Source organism: Mastomys coucha, unplaced genomic scaffold (genome assembly GCF_008632895.1).
Source record: "Mastomys coucha isolate ucsf_1 unplaced genomic scaffold, UCSF_Mcou_1 pScaffold13, whole genome shotgun sequence".
In the NCBI taxonomy this organism is placed as follows: domain Eukaryota; kingdom Metazoa; phylum Chordata; class Mammalia; order Rodentia; family Muridae; genus Mastomys; species Mastomys coucha.
Genome location: NW_022196895.1, coordinates 20,695,654 through 20,713,227, shown reverse-complemented (window position 1 = coordinate 20,713,227; position 17,574 = coordinate 20,695,654). Strand labels below are relative to the sequence as shown.

The 17,574-nt window shown below is 47.0% G+C and overlaps 1 long non-coding RNA gene across 1 annotated transcript; it reads right to left on the bottom strand.

The window, feature by feature from the left end:
* Positions 1–10,058: 10,058 nt before the first annotated feature.
* On the bottom strand, positions 10,059–16,990 carry LOC116086922. The gene is made up of 4 exons (XR_004117202.1): positions 16,808–16,990; positions 15,003–15,161; positions 14,285–14,418; positions 10,059–10,363 (listed from the first exon to the last, which is right to left on the bottom strand). It is a non-coding gene; the product is annotated as an uncharacterized LOC116086922 (long non-coding RNA).
* Between the last annotated feature and the right edge of the window lie 584 nt (positions 16,991–17,574).

Sequence of the window (17,574 nt, the reverse complement as noted above, 5' to 3'; positions counted from 1 at the left end):
ATGTATGGCTGTTTTTCTACACAAAATTTTAAGTGATTTTAATGGGATTATAACACAGACAGACAGACAGATACACACACACACACACACACACACACACACACACACACACGTTTTATACGTATCAGCCACTGAAAATATTCAAGTTAATAGTTCTTAGTATATTCACAGGGTATTGAAGCAACCACTACTATCTAATCTTAGAGTAATTTGTCCCTCTTAAATGAAGCCATCTACCCATTATCATCAATCACTATTCTACCTTCCACCTTTGTCCCTGCTTAAGCCATCATTGACATTTCTGTTACTATGAGCTGCTGCTGCTGCTGCTCCTCCTTCTCCTTCGACTTTTCTGTAACTATAGTCATACCTTTGTGGCCTCTGATGACTGGTCAACTTCTTCTTTTTTTTTTTTTTAAGATTTATTTATTTATTATATGTAAGTACACTGTAGCTATCTTCAGATATCCCAGAAGAGGGCATCAGATCTCATTACGGATGGCTGTGAGCCACCGTGTGGTTGCTGGGATTTGAACTCACGACCTTCAGTAGAGCAGTCGGTGCTCTTAACCACTTAGCCATCTCTCCAGCCCACTGGTCAACTTCTGTGTGATGAATGCTCATTGCTGTTTGGTTGGTGTCTCAGTTACTCTTCTATTGTTGTGAAGAGATACCACCACCAAAGAAACTTAGAGAAGAGAACATTTAATCGGGAGCTTGCTTACAGTTTCAGAGAGTTAGTCCACTATCATCATGGTGGGGAGCATGGAGACAGGCAAGCAGGCAGAGAGAGAGAGAGAGAGAGAGAGAGAGAGAGAGAGAGAGAGAGAGACCCTGGGCCTGCGTGGGATTTTTGAAGCCATTCCCAGTGCCACACCTCCTCCAAAGAGACCACACCTCCTAATTCTTCTGAAACAGTTCCACTAACTGGGAACAAGCAATCAAACATATGCACCTTTGGGGGCGGGCGTTCTCCTTCAGATCACCATGGCTGGCCTTTCATTGCCCTTGTCCATTAGTTAGATGAGAACTCACATCTTTGCATGTGGAGTTTCCTACTTAGAGCCGAAGTACAGTCCCCTCTGTCCCAGTCTCCTTCATGCCATCAGGAGCTTTGACTTTCTCGTTTAGGTTCAGATGTTTCTAACCACCTAGGCCTACGTATCTCCCTTTTGTTTCTTACTGCTGTCTGTGGGTCTGGATTTGCTCTTGCCTTGAGTCTTCTGATGTATGAAGGCTATCACTTTGAAAAGTTTACATTATCTTCTTTGGCTTTGAGCTTTGTGGAGTTAGTCACTTTGATTCTCCAGGTTTTTGCAGGAGTGAGCTCATGTCATCTGCAGATAGCATACGCTGATTTCCTCTTTTGCTCTTCTCTAAGCCAGGCTCTACATGCTTTCTCCAATCTATATGTGTTGACTACTCTCTGTAACAGAGCATTGAACCGCAGTCTGGAGGAGAGCATCTATTCCCGTTCCTTATCATAGTAAAAACCGCTGGTAACAGAAACCAAGCCCTGTCATGGTCACATACAGCCTGGGGGGTGGGGTGTATTCCTGTTTGCATAGTGAATGAATGAATATTTACTCCTCTACAGTTTGGACGAATAACCTAAGACCTTCACATTGAATTAGCAGGTCTCTCTATTGCCAGAGCTCTGTGACATTATATTACAGAAAACTGCTACGAGCTGTACACTAGATCACCAGATCTGCCACAACTTCTTCAGCATGGATCATTACACTTTAAAAGAGTTTTATTTCACTGAATAAATAAAATGTTACATTTCGGCACAATTACTCTGAAAAAACATTATAGCAACATCTAATAAAGCAAAGCAGTGATATAGGTATTTTCTAGTGTATATACATACATACATACATACATACATACATACATACATATAATACACACATACGCACACATACATATAGCCTAAACATGTGCTAGAACGAAGTGATGGTTTGAATATGCTTGACCCAGGGAGTGGCACTATTAGGAGGTGTGTCATTGTTGGAGTAGGTGTGTCACTGTCACTGTAGGCTTTGAGACCCTCCTCATAGCTGCCTGAGAGTCTTCAGTTTTCTTCTCTCTGCCTTGGGAGCAAGATGTAGAACCCTCAGCTCCTCCAGAGCCATGCCTGCCTGGATGCTGCCATGCTTCCCACCATGATTAATAGTGGACTGACCCTCTGAACCTGTAAGCCAACCGCAATTAAGTGCTGTCGTTATAAGAGTTGCCTTGGTTATGGTATCTCTTCACAGCAATGAAACCCTAACTAAGACAAATGGTAATAAAAGCTTTGTTTGTAGTAGCAGAAAAACAAAATTTTAGATACACTGGGATATATTTAAACAGCAAAAATCAGTCTTTCTACAGCAATGGTCCTGAATAATGAGGACCTACTTGTCACTCTATAGATGACTCTCCCAGGCGTGAGTAGGAGAAACCCAACACACTATTTACTGCAGTGGGTTAGCAGTAGTGGGGACAGGGTCGGGAGGCAGGGAATGAAATCACTCTCTGGAACACAGTAAGAACAGTTTGTTGACTGGACTGCAAGAAGATGGCAGGCTGGGCAGTAACTTTACCTGAGGCTTAGGGTAATGGGCTACAGGGAAGTGAGTGGGAAGAGTGTCTCCATTTCTGTTCAGTTTCCTGACATGTCATTTGTGCCCTGTGAAGGGAGACAGTACAAACTGGCAAGTGTTCAGTTCTATGACGTTAGTGCGAGCCACCGTCCATTTCCAGGTCTGCAATCTATACCATGCAAGTAAGAGCCATGTAAATATAAACAGTCCTGGTTGAGCCAAGTTCAGCCTTAGTTAGTGGGTCCTGGGGTGTGGGTCCTGGGGTGTGGGGCTGTTGCTCTGTGGTGTCAGGTAACAGTGGTCACAGATTAGCAGTTGGAGATTTCTGGACAAAGCTTCTAAAAATTCTGTAACAGGGGCCTGCTCCATTTTCTGGTCTAGTATTAATGGCCTTTTCCCTCTACACTCACCATATGTCTTCATTAATCAGTGACCCCGTTAGTCAAAGGTGTCAGTGATTGTGAAGAATGACTGGGAGGAAGCGTAAGGGGGCTACTGGGAGCCATGCTCAGTGAAGTGGGGGTGGGGGCTGTGGATGTCCTGGCTCTTTTCTGTTATGATTTCTGAACTTTCCAGTGTGCATATCACACTGCAACACAAACTTCATTGCTGTGTGTGTGCTTGTCAGCCATACGTTAGAACGTGTGTGTGTGTGTGTGTGTGTGTGTGTGTGTGTGTGTGTGTGTGTGTTTCTGCAGTGGCACCAACCTACCAGAAACCTACTTTCCTTGGTAGCTCTGATGAGGTGAATATAGTAACTCTCTGGTCATACATTACATATCGCACAGTGGATATGTTCCCACAATTTAGATTACAGAATAGCTGTAAAGGGATGGATGTCTCCATATATACATGTGTAAATCACAGAAGAGATGTGAAGGACGGAGAGACCACAGCAGTGTTTGAGGGTCCCAAGGCCCATGGGGAGGAAGGCTGACAGCTGAAAGGAAATGGCATCTTGGTGAGAGGGAAAATAACGAGCAGCTGGAGAGGGAGCTGGAGTCAGGCCACTGTGGGCCACAGGTCTGAGAGGAAAGCTGCAGAACAGAGCACAGCTACAGAGGCGAACAGGCAGGACTTTTGAGTTGAAGCAGACACATAGGTAGATGACTCAGGACCAGATGGGTGAACATGAAGACAGGCAGATGCCAGTTGAGCACAGCAGCAGTAGGGACCAAATCCAGCTGAAACCCCTGGGACAGCTGGACATTCTCTGCCTATTGGCCCTCGACATTGTGTGATCAGATGGCCGCTCAGTGAGGGCTGTTGCCACCATAATGGTAGGTGTCCACCGCTTCGTGGGATCAGGTGAATGAGTTATACCTTCTTTCTGGTAAGTTCCTAGGCTTGTTTCTTTCTGATATGATCTTAATACACCTATGTGCTCCTACAGTCTCAATTCGCCCAATAAGCTTGTGGGGTATTCCCAGGAATAAGTCATTTATCAGTCGATGGTGCCGACAGAGAGTGTCATTCACATCTACCCAGGTGCAGAGACATCTTCGAGACTCAAAAGCTGCTTGCATAATGAAGTCTGAAAAACAACCTGAAGAAACAGTTTTTCATACACTCGTATACAATATGGAGTCGCTTAAAGCAGGGCACAGCCTGATCTGTGTGTGTGTATGTTTTGTTTTGAGACAGTCTTACTGTGAAGTACTGGTGCCTGGTACTCACTTTGTAGTCTGGCTAGCCTTTAACCTGTAGAAATCTCTCGGCTTCAATTTTTCAAGTGTTGGGATTATACACATAAGTCAACATAAGTCATCTTGCCCAGTTATAAAAGCTTTTTTTTGTTTGTTTGTTTGTTTTGAGACAGGGTTTCTCTGTGTAGCCCTGGCTGTCCTGGAACTCACTCTGTAGACCAGGCTGGCCTCAAACTCAGAAATCCGTCTGCCTCTGCCTCCCAAGTGCTGGGATTAAAGACGTGGGCCACCATTGCCCGGCTATAAAAGCTTATTTTTAAAGTATAAGTTTCTCACACAAACATTTCATGGGAACAAGGAAGTCTTACATTCAGCACCTGTGCTTCAGAAGAGACAGCAGCTTCAAACTTGCCAGGTCTGGTCCTTGGTGTACGCATGGGCAACTCCTCCAAGGCTGTGGCGTGGCATACACCCCAGCTCTGCCCAGCAGAGCAAAGCAGGGATCCGGAGCACTGAGACCCTCACTCCTGCATCCCTGGCCTGTGGCTGGCCTTTTCAGTTCCAAGGTGGGAGCACCAGGCTGATGCTGATGAAAGCAAGTTGCTGCTTTCCAGGTCCCGGGGGAGGCGGAGGAACATGACCTACTTGTAGAAGAGGAAAGTGGCACTTCTCAGCATGTGACATTTTATCTTTAGAACATGGCGGACCAGGTAAGGCTCCTTGCAGTGCTAGGGGAGCCTTAAAGCTAAATTTGATTATTCAAATGTATCTTGGGCTCCACGGCGTTTATATTATAGTCATTTTATGACAGGGTTTAACACTCTCCATCCTCCTGCCTCAGCATCCAAAGTGCAGGGATTACAGGAGAGTGCCACCTTGCCTGGCAGTGAACGTTTGTATTTATAAATGCCTGGATCCATTCACTCTCCGTGTGCATGTGCGAGTGCATGTATATGTGAGTGTGTGTGTGTGTGTGTGTGTGTGTGTGTGTGTTTGAAGGCCAGAAAATAACCCCAAGTGTTATCCCTCAGTTTCTGTCCACTTAAAAAAAAATCAGAGGCTAGAGAGATGGCTCAGCAGGTAAGAGCACTGACTGCTCTTCCAGAGCTCCTGAGTTCAAATCCCAGCAACCACATGGTGGCTCACAACCATCTGTAATGGGATCTGTTGCCCTCATCTGGTATGTCTGAAGAGAGCTACAATTCACTCATATAAATAAATAAAAAAAAAATTCAAGTCTCACCCTAGACTCGATAGGGCCTTGAAATATATAATTTATTATTTATGTGTTACGTCAAAGGACAACATTGTGGAGTCGGTTCTCTCCTTCTACCCTTATGTGGGTTCCAGGGAACAAACTCAGATCACCAGGCTTGGGCAGCAACTGCTACCTGCTGAGCCAGCTTGGTGGCTCCATCTTTTATTTTTGAGACAAGATTTCTCACTGACATGGAGCTCAGTGGCACAGGCAGGCTGGCCAGCAAGCTGCATCTAGCCATTTCCCCATGGATCCTAAGGGTTCAACTCAGATCCCCAAGTCTGGGAGTTAAACAATCTGTCAGCTGAGCTACCTCACCCCCAGCCCTCTGGGCACCATTTTAAACGTCTATCCTTGATGCTTTCTTTTGTTTCCCAAACTTCTACATCGTCTTGCTGCAGTTGCTATCTGCTTTATTGGCTGTCAGAAATCTGCAGAACCTTTGTTAATGTTGTGAGTTCTCCTCACATAGTCATCATGGTGGGATCATTTATACTACAGAATGCAAGAAACACTAAGAATTAGATCTTCAGGTTTTTTTTCCCCCAGGGAACTAGTCTGCTGGCATAGCAGTGTTTATATCTGTTCTGGGAAAGGCAGAATCTAGCTAACTGTGATGTTTTTAAAAAGATATGGTTGTTGTTGTTGTTGTTGTTGTTGTTTGAGACAGTGTTTCTCTGTGCAGCCCTGGCTGCCTTGGAACTCACTCTGTAGATTAAGCTGGCCTCCAACTCAGAGATCCACTTGTCTCTGCCTCCTGAGTGGTGGGATTAAAGGTGTGCTGTACCACTGCCCCCCTCCACCGCTTTTAAAAAGGATATTATAAATGATCTGTTTCCTCTAATATTACATATTGTTTAAAGTTTTTCTTTTATTCTTTTCAAATTTTAACTGAGAACCATTTTTAACTGATGCACTAAAATGTAAACATCTACGTTAGTGGTGCTCCGTGTGACAGACACTTCAGCACACCGGTACTGTTTTAACCAGGTTCTGCACATCTGTCTCCTCAAACACATCTCCTTGGGATATGCATTGCTTTGGTATCTATAGTTACTCCATTGCTCAGTGGGCACAAGAACCTCTTCTGTGCAGCTGCCCCATAAGACTCTCGGGCAACCTCAACCCACGCCTTCTCCCATCTGCTCTCCCAGCCTCCAGTGACATCATGGGCAAATGACTGAGGCCCTGTGGTATTTGTGTTTTGTTGTCTGGCTTGAATGCTCTCTGGTCCCTTCAAAGGTTGTCTCACATGTCAGGATTCTGTTCTGTGATGATTCTGGCTGACAAGCATTCTCTTGTTCTCTGTATGACATTTCACTAACCATTTACAGGTTGGTGGACACGTAATTGTTTCCCTCCCTCCCTCCTTTCTTTCTTCTTCTTTTCTTTCTTATCCTGTCTCCATCTCTCAAGTCTCTTTCTCTCCTTGTGCCTCTATCTCTCTGTACTTTCCCAAGCCCAACCTTGACAGGGACTCTCCTATAGTCCAGGTTGTCCTCAAGCTGTTTAGTCAAGGATAACCTTGAGTTTCGAATCCTCCATCCTCCATCCATTGAGAGCCAATTACAAGTGTATGCCATCTCCCCTACCTTTCTGCAGGGCTGGCAATTAAACTAAGGGTTTTATGCATGCCAGTAGGCAAGCGCTCTATTGACTAGGCTACATCCCCAGTCCATTTGTGTCCATTTTATAGATATGATGAACAGTGTACCCAAGAGCAGGGCACTGATGTCTCTCAGAATGTGAACTTTATGTGCCTGTCATATATACCCAGCAGTGGGATTGTCGCTCACCTCTATGTTTTTTGTTTGTTGATCTTTGTTTTTTTGAGACAGGGTGTCTCTTTGTAACAGAACCCTGGCTGTCCTGGGCTCACTCTGTAAAGCAGGCTGGCCTTGAACTCAGAGATCTGCTTGCCTCTGCCTCCCAAGTGCTGGGGTTAAAGGTGTGTGCCACCATGCCCAGCTTGTTTGATTTTGTTTGTTGTTTGTTTTGCTGTTTTAGACAGAGTCTCACTATGTATCTCCGGCTGGCTTGGAGCTTGCTGTATAGACAAGGGTAGCCTCAAACCCGCAGAAATCCCCCTGCCTCTTCCTTCTGAGAAGTAAGATTAAAAGTGTCCATCACGACATCAGCTTTGGCTCTTTTTAAAAATGTGGAAAGGTTCTTCATGCTGTTGTCCACAATGGCTCTATGAGCTCACACTCCCATCAACATCCAAAGCTCCCCTTCTCCTAGTTCTCTCCAGGACTTGTGTTTTATTTACTTATTTATATAATAACCACTTTACTGGAGAGAGAAGGATCTCATGTGGCTTTGGTCTACATTTCTCTGGATATTTTCATGCACTCACTGCTCCTGTGCCTGACGTCTCCCACTCCAAGTCCATTCTGCCAAAAGTAGTAGCTCGAACAGTATCTAATAGGGTCTAATAGTGTTTCGTGGGTAGCAAACTGTTTGGATTTCCTTTTCTTCCTTTAATGGCCAATGAACAATATGCTGCACTCCAGATGTGCCTCCAGAGCAGCTTGGTTCTGGGCCGTTATTCGGTAGAGGGCATGCGTGTATCCGGATGCAGTGAGAGCTGCTCGACTCTGTTTATCACATGTTAAAATGGTACTCTGGACGAGCTATGATTCTAGTGAATCCTGCAGGACTGGAAGTGAGCTGGTCTCCAAAGCAGTGTGTGATGGTTGCTAAGGGGCCATTCAATGCAAATGAGAAGCAATAATAGCTGGGTCTAAAAGGGCAAAGAATTAGGGCTGGAGATGGAAATGAGTTCCTACGGAGGACACAAGGGTTTTGTGCTGACAAATGGAGATGCTCTTGCTGCTTCTAGGATGAGAGGGGGTATGTGTGCGCGAGCGCACGTGTGCGTGTGTGTGTGTGTGTGTGTGTGTGTGTGAGAGAGAGAGAGAGAGAGAGAGAGAGAGAGAGGCAGAGACAGAGGCAGAGAGAGAGAGAGAGAGAGAGGCAGAGACAGAGGCAAACAGAGACAGAGACAGAGACAGAGAGAGACAGAGAGACAGAGAACCAAGTAGGGCCGGGGACAAACAGGAGCAAGGAAGTGCCAACAGGAGTTCAGGCCACTCTGCAGTCAGAGAAATCAGAGCTAGCTACAAATAAGTAGTAGAAAACAAGTTTGTTATTCAGAGTCAACAGCCCAGTGATCTTGAACTTGGGCGGCAGCGTGGAAGAGAAGACAGTCAGGTTCCTGGCAATGAAATGGCCTCCCCGGGTCACACGCAACAAGATTGAAGGCAGCTGGAAAGGGCCCAGACCCAAAGGTTCCCAAAGGCATTGCAGCGGATGGCACGGCTCATTGGCCATGGGAAGAGCTAGCTACAAATGTGCTAATAAACACCTCACTCTGCATTAGCCATTTAATCTCACAGCAGAGGAAGCCACTAAATGGTACAGCAGCGCCCAGCATGCTTCCCCAAGGTGCCCAGAGGACAAGAGGAGGAAGGATTTGAGTCTCAGCCCCTAACTGCTCAGGTCAGACAGGAAAAAAGATTTGTGTTGAGGAGGGATGCAGAGCCAAGGAATAAAGGATGGGCAGGCTGGAGAGGGGAAAGTGGCCATGTGGGCAGGGGAGAAAAGCCAAGGGAGTCCTAGAGGTGGAGGGCTGGAGACAAGCAGCCTTGAATGAGAGAGAGACAGGCAAACCCCACCTGGAAACTTAGTCAGCCAGCTGCTGCCCACAGACTTCAGGCCATCGAGGAGAGAGAGAGAGAGAGAGAGAGAGAGAGAGAGAGAGAGAGAGAGAGAGAGAGAGAGAGAGAGAGAGAGAAGTGTTAGAGACAGCCACAGTGCGGGAACAACACAGGTGGAAGCAGTTGGTAAAATGTGCGGCCAAGACTTCCCTGTTCTTTTCTGGGTAGTTCAGAGGACTCTGGAGCTTCCAGAGGGAACCTACAGAGACTCTGGGAAGTCTACGCAGAACGCCATGCTGGTGTGTGCTACCTTGCGTGGCCCTGGAATCCAAGAGGCGGATTTTCCTGACATGCAAAGACCCTGAGACAGTCGGGAGCGAAGCCAAACTGACACAGAGTGAAAGTTAAATGAGAAAATGGGAATTTGGATAAATAAAAAGTGAAGACAGAAAGTTTGGCTGGATGGGTGTATGGTCCAGGGAAGGTAAAAGTGGGGCTTGTGTGAGAAACTTCATCCCCAGTGTTGCTATGTTACCCTTAAGAGCTGGAGCCTACTGGGAGTTGAGTAGGTCAATCCCCCCCCACACCCCCATACACACTTTAGCAAGGTGTAGATATAGAGGCCGGGGCTAAACATCTGAAGGAGGTTATGGATGAATATGATGGCTGTCTTGTTCTAACTCTCCCTGGCTTCCTGTCCCACCACATGGTCTCCCCCTCTTCCACACACTTCTACCATGATGCCTTTCGCTAGGAAGATGTCACCCCAGAACACCACCCACTGACACTAATGCCCTTGATCTCTTAAACTGAGCTAAATAATCCTCTTTTCTTTATATATTACCCAGCCTCAGATATTTTGTTATAACAGAAAAAAAAAAAAAAAACAAACGGACAACCACAATAAGCAAACACTGCTTTTTCTTGTGAAGGCCACCTGTCCTCCTTGGAGTCGGGCTGTGGCTTTGAACAGTGCCCAGTGCCGAGTTCTTCACTGCTCATAAATATGCTCAGAAGCTGCCCATCAAGTCATTAGAGATTAGCTAGAACCAAGCACGAGTCTTCTGGAGACGTGCCCATCCATCCCTTCAGCATGAGTCTTCTCGCCGTTTGGCATCCACATCCTGTGGGTACCTCAGGCCTGGGTGAGCAGAGATGTGCTTTCTCTGAGGAGACAGCATGTGCTTCTCGGGCACAACTGCCCTGCACCTGGAGTGATAAGAAACATAGCTAAGTTGACTATTTTTGATAAGATGATGCTTAGTCTCAAAATGAAAGGACTGGCAACTCGAATGTACTAAAAGAAGCCGCTCCCTGTGCACAATGTCTCCCAGTCCTCCCTGTAGAGAAGGCATTTCAGTCATCCTCTCACTTAAAGATCTCAACCTTCAGTTTTGTATATCCTTTTATTTGACGGTCGGCGTTGTCAGTTTAACTTTGCCCCTGCGTCCTCCTCAGAGTTTTACTAAGTCTGAGGAAGTTGGTCCAACAATCGAATTCCCAGACGGCTTTGAGTCTCCTACATTCGTGGCCAAGTGACCATCTCCTCCCCTTCTCCCAGCCCTCTGTTTCCCAATTCTTCCCATCCCTTCTGTGTGGCTGAGTTGTCCCTCTCTTCTAGACCATGAACTTCAGCCACAGCTTGCCGCAATGTCTTCCATTCACAACGTTCCTCTCTTTGATGAAATCCCCCTTCACACATTGCTTATCATCTCTGATTCTCTTTCAAGACTTTTCTGTGACAGGATTGCCTATGGGCTGCCCCAGTTGCTGCTCTATTCATGCCTTCCAGAATGTGCCTAGGGGGAGCTTTGCACCAGAATAGCCCAGAGCTTGGTTGCTAAGGCCCTTGTGGCCAATCCAATGGAGTCCTCAGATGACACTGTTGTCAGTTGCCTGCCACACTCTGACTAGGTTTCATTCTAGAAACCCTGATCTTGGGGTTGCCCTTTGGCTTCTTGTCCGTCTGCTGTGCTGGCTACTGCTCATGCCTGCAGGAGACTCCACTCCATTGCGCATGGCTTTGTTCTTTAGCTTCCCCTTCCTCTGCCTGGGACACTCCTAGATCAGCTTATGCAGAGGCAAGTTCTTTAAATATATTCCGTGCTGACTTCCAAGTTTGTATCTCCAGCTGTATTGGTCATTTTTTTTCTTTCTGTGACATGACACTCAAACAATATAATGTGAAGGCGCAAAGATTTATTTTGGCTTCTGGTTTTGGAGGTTTCTGTAATTAGAAGGGGGAAGGAGTAGTAGAACACATAATAGTAGCCAAGAAGTCACTGGGGGGATTTCTCCCTTCTCCCATTTATTACGTATAGACCCCCTGCCTGTAGATGTGTTACCTGCACTCAGGGCCAGCCTACGCTCTGTTGGACTTTGAGTGTGAACTATCCTCTACAGGCTCTGATGTCTACATATGTGGTGTCTAGCTGTTTTGGGGGAGGTTTTGGGGATTGGCTGGTGGGAGGGATCGTGGAAGGGACGTTAAAAATGACAGCCTGGCCTTATTTTGGTCCCACCCTCTTGCCTCCAGGTTCATTAGATTGTACACATATTGCTTTGTGCTCCCTCTGTCATAGACAAAGCTACCATACTAGATCATAACTTACGAACCATGACCTTACATAAACGCCATCCTCTCTCGCTTTTAGATTTATTTATTTATTATATGTAAGAACACTGTAGCTGTCTTCAGACACACCAGAAGAGGACGTCGGATCTCCTTATGGATGGTTGTGAGCCACCATGTGGTTGCTGGGATTTGAATTCATGACCTTCAGAAGAGCAGTCAGTGTTCTTAACCGCTGAGCCATCTCTCCAGCTCCCAGATTTATTTGTTTTACTGTATATGTATTTTCTGCTTGTAAATATGGGCACTATGTATGTGCCTGGTGCCTTTGGTGGTCAGGGAAAGACATGGGTTCCCCCAAACCCCCAAACGGAGTTAGACATGATTGTGAGCTGCCATGTAGGTGCTGGGAATTGAACTTGGGTCCTCTTCGAGAGAAACAAGTGCTCGTGAGCATGGGGCCATCTCTGGAGCCTCAAATCTCCCCTCTCTTAAGTTGTTTTCTCAGGTTAGGAGAAAAGCAGCTACCACTGGGTGAGCCTTATGGAGCTCTCAGGCACCTCTCAGCTCAGACAGGTTGACAGGGTAAGCAGCTACCACTGGGTGTGCCTTATGGAGCTCTCAGGCACTTCTCAGCTCAGACAGGTTGACAGGGTTAACCATCACACCATCGTAAGTCCTCAGGATTTCACAGGGCATCACTCCACTATCTGGAGTGACCGAAAGTGTTAGAACATCCTTCCTTAGGCTGCTCTGTCTCCTCCATGTTCCTTTCGTTGTCTTGTGGCTTTGTTTTTTAAACCAAGGTTAACTATTTCTTTCTGTTCCTTTAAAAAAAAAAAAAAGCCATAGCTTCTGCTTCTGGTGTCTCATCTAAAATCCTGTCACTAAATCCCAGGTTACCTAGATTGTCTCCTGTATCTTCCACAAGCCTCTTGCTTTTATGGTTTACCTCTTTGCCATGACCCATGGTGAGCCACTTTTTATGGAAAGCCTGAGGCAGTCTATGCCCATTCCATTTTTCGTATCAACATCCAATTGTTCCAGTGCTATTTGTTGAAAAGACTATTCTTCTTCTACTTAATTGCCTTTGCCTCTTTGTCAAAGATCAGTTGGCTGTTTTTGTGTGGATCTATTTCCAAGTTTCCCATTCTTCCATGTTGTGGCTTTAAATATAATTTTGATTTATACAACCAGCCAGGACTTTCCCCCTGAAGTCCAGAGGAACATCCTACTGCCTCTCTATGTCTCCTCTTGGATGCCTAACTACAGACTGAGCATGCCCAAACTAACACAGCTTTATCTCCTGCCTCAGTCTCCTCCCCTCCTCCATCTCAAGGAATGCCAACACCTTCAAGCTGCTCAGGCCTGAATGATCTCTGTCTCCCTCATGATCCTTACCGAGTATAGCAGGAGACTTTAGAACAGACCAGGAGCGCAGCCTTTTCTCAGCACCGACCCCCGCTGATCCCAGACTCTTTCATCCCTTTGACGGTGTTACGCAGGCCTCCTGACTGGTCCAGATACTTTTGACCTTGTTACTCAGGCCTCTTGACTGGTCCCGATACTTCTGACCTTGCTTCCTGTTATTGATTGGCCACTGAGCATCTAGAGGCTCCTGCCACATCATGCCACACTCTTCTGCCCTGTTCCTTCTAATATCTCCCTCTTGTATTCAGGAGGGGTTTCAGAGATCTAATATGGATACAGCCTCAGGGTCCTCCAAATGTCCCACTGTGAAGTGTGAGGAGGAGGGAGACTTAATTTGACTTTAGTGTTTAGAGGTTGATCTGCAGAAGGGGAATTGCACTAGGTAAGGTTCTCAGGATGTATTCTCCATGAGTGGATCCTGGTGGCTTCACACGAAGGACACACATATAGGAGCATATGCCCAGGAACGAAAACACACACACACACACACACACTACATCTCTTGCCATGTGATGCCCTGGTGTCACTTTGAAATTCTTCCAACAGCAAGACTATCACTGGATGGAGTCCCTACAACTTGTATCTTGAGATTATTAGCCCAGTAATAATACTTTTCTTTATAAAGTAGCCTGCCTCAGGTTATTTCATTATGGTAACAAAACCAAACTACTATAGTAGCCATAGTCTTGCTGTGTGCTTTACCCACTTACCTCTGTAACCTCCCTCCCGATACTCCCCTCGTTCCTCCTGCCTCAGCCACACCCCTGGGCTCCTCTTGCTTCTTAGTTCTTTCAGTCTCAGATCCCCCAAGTCACCTGTGCTCTTTATCCCACGAACTTCGCTCAGTCCTATTTCTTCCCAGTTAGCATATACATTACTTGTGGGAAAGTCCCTTATTATATCCCCAGTGCCTTCAGTGGTGCTTGTGCCATACCATCCTCCCAAGAGACTGTTGAGTAAATTGAGTAAATGGGAGAGCCAAGGGTAGAGCCACTGCCTGCCCCGCTCTGGCCTGGTTTTGGCACCTCCAGCATTCACTCTGGGCAGAGGACCAAGAGCCTATGTGTGTTGCATGGAGAACAGAGGGATGCTTCTGGTGGGGCAGCCTTCTGCTTCCCCTTTCTTACTTATGGTTCAGATGGTTGTGGTTCGTGTAGGTGTTGGGTCATCAGCTGAACTGGGATGTGGAGTGGAGGAGCGGCTGGAGGTTGGATCCAGGGCACAGCTGGAAGAGGCAGGATGAGGCAACTCATCTGGGTTCCTTGGTGAAGGAAAGGTGAGACTCAGGCACCCGGGGAAGCCTGCTTCCACCTGGGTCTACAGCATCTGGATGCCCACTTTTCCAGAGGACAGCACCGTTGTCAGGTAGCCCTTGGGGTACCACAAAAAGGAAGCCACATTTCCCGATCCTTCCAGTCCATTCTCCCGCCCTCCTTTCCACCTTTGTGCTAAGGAGGAGAGAAGAGGGATTGGGTGTGTGAGGTAGAGTCCTTCCTACTGGTCCCTGAACGCGCTTAGCCAGAGTTAGATGAAGGGCCAGATGCGAGGCTAAGATTTCAAGTAGATTGAGCTGAGGGGGAGAACTGTAACTGAGGGAGGGAAAGAGATGTTTCCCTGAGCACACTAGAAAGGGGAAGGAGGAAAGGGAAGCCAGCAGAAAACACAGGAAACACGAATGTGTTCTGCTCACTAAGCGCAGCACCCTAGGGAGAGTGAACAATGTCCTGAGGAGTGTGACTCTGCAAGTCTAAGTCCAGCACAACAGCAGACACCTTGGCTTTTCCAGCCAGCCACACTTGAGGCAGAGATAGAAAGCAGAGAGGGGTTCTTGAGAATATCTTTTACCTTATCCCAAGTGTCTTCAAAGCAGAATTGAACACACGAAATCACGAGCCCCTATCTCATGTCCTCGCTGTGTGGCTTCCTTAGGGACCCTTAGGCAGAGAAATGGCACTTGGCTTGTCTTCACGTCTCATCAGCGTGTCATTGTGCTTTGTTATAGAACTGTAGAGTTTTAGAAATAAATGACAGGATTTAGTCTAATACTTCCTTACGTATAAGATGAGGCAGCATCTGAGAGTTGATGGCTTCATCAAGATCACACTGGTTGGGGGGCGGTTACTGTAGACAGAATAATGTCCCAGAACAGTGTCCGTGTGACAGTGTTCGGTGTCCCTGAAGAGTGAATGTGTTCCCTGAGAGGGTAAAGGAAGGATCTTTCAACCAGAGCTTTTCTCGGAGTGGCCAAGCATAGTCGCAAGGGTCATTGTGAGAGGGAGGCAAGAATGGCAACAGAAACTGAGGTCCGGAATCCGAGAGCTCAAGCAGTCTCAGGAAGTGGGAACCCATGGGACTGTCCGAACACCTCAGTGACCAAGCCGGCTCAGTCAGTCAACAGGGTCTCGAGGGAGGGAGGACTGAAAAGAATAAGGCAATTAGACAACACTATAACATGACTCCAGCCAGTGCTGATGATGAAGCTAAAGGGAGCTTATTTTTTTTCCAGTCTGCTTTTATATCATTCTAGGCAAAACCAAAGTAGTCAAGGAATAAACAAGGCATAAACAAAGGCCCCAGGACTACCATATTCAGGATTTTTGTTTGTTTGTTTGGTTGGTTTTGTTTTTTCGAGACAGGGTTTCTCCGTGTAGCCTTGGCTGTCCTGGAACTCACTCTGTAGACCAGGCTGGCCTCGAACTCAGAAATCCACCTGCCTCTGCCTCCCAAGTGCTGGGATTAAAGGCATGCGCCACCATTGCCCAGCTGTATTCAGGATCTGAACAAAACCCATCAAGATACAACAACACATTCCTCAGCTGTATTCATATTGAGCCTACTTTCTTGTCCTAGCCCAAGGACAAATTCCTAGAAGGTGGGCCCCCAAAGCTCTCCACCTCAGCACCTTATTATGTGTGGCTCCAGGCATGGTCTCCTTCAGTGGTGGGTGGAGGAAACATTCATGGATTAAGTCTCTCAAAAGCAAGCTTTCTGTTTTAGGCTTTCCATTGCTGTGACGAGACACCATGACCAAGGCACAGCATTTAACTGGGACTGGCTCACAGCTTCAGAGGTTCAGTTTCTCATCATCAAGGTGAGAGCATGGCAGCATCCAGGCAGGCATGAGGCTGTTGTCCCAAAAACAGGGGGCCTGGTGCTAAGGCTTAGGTCTCTCTCTCTCCTCTGGGGCTGGCCTGTTTGCTGACGGCGCCTTAATTAAAAAGGAGGCAATGTATGAATGAGTTATTTTATTGTAGAAAGGAGAAATATGCTGGTTGAGTAAAGAGAAGGAAAAGGAGAGGAAGGAGAGAGAGAGATAAAAGAAGAAGGAGAGAGAGAAAGGCAGAGAAGAGAACAAAGAGCAGAGAGGAGAGAGAGAGCAAGAGGGTAAGAGTTAGTGTGGAAGGGTAAGGGTAAGAAAGGAGTAGGAGAGTAAGAGAACAAGAGCGAGGAGGGGCAAACCACCCCTTTTATTGTATGGGGCGTGGCTTGCCTGGCTTGTGGTCAGATGACTGTGTGTAAGGTCCAGCTAGAATGCTGGGAGTTTGAGGCAGTGTCTGCCTGATAGAGCACACATCTCCTGTAGGGGCAGCTGTGAGGGGTCTGGGCTGAAATCTGAGCCATTGGTCTCAGGAGCTTCACCGAACGCCTACCGTCCCTTCTGAGCAGATGTTCAGTGGGTCTCCGGGGTTCCGTTCCGAGGTGGTTGTTCTCCTGGAATCCGGCTGTCAGAACTGCTCACTGCCCCACGTGAGGCTGGAGGAGCTGAGAGTTCTACCTTTTGATCTAAAGGCAGACAGGAGCAGACTGTTTCCAGGCATCGAGGAGGGGTGTCTTCAAGCTCACCCCCACTGTGACACACTTCCTCCAACAAGGCCACACCTACTCTGACAAGGTCACAGCTCCTAATAGTGCCACTTCCTGGGCCAAACATTCAAGCCACCACACTTCCTCACTGAGACCCCACAGTGGCCCTGGTTGGAGAGAACCTCCATCCCAACCAGTATGGGAACAAGAAGATAGTACGTAGCCGGGGCATGCATGTCAAATTTTGTTTCCCCATCCACCTGGACACTCCTGTGGCTGACTGAATGAAGTCACACGTTTTTGACTGGATCAAGGGCGTTTGCCAGGAGGGGAGACTGGGAGAACTTTCTTCAGGAGACAGTCACGTCCAGGGAAGTCCAAGAAGACAGAGCATATTACACAGAGTGACAGCAAAACCATTCAATTTGGACTAGATGTCATCCTGACCTTACTTCCCTCAGGTCTCTTCCAAGTACCCATGACCACTCTTCCCTCTCACCTTGTGTATGGGGGGATGGGATTAGAGATGGGTAGTGACTTCAGTTGTGGTTATAACATCTGAGTTCTGGAAGATTTACAGCGACTTACAATCACGTTCAGGATTTCAGAAGTA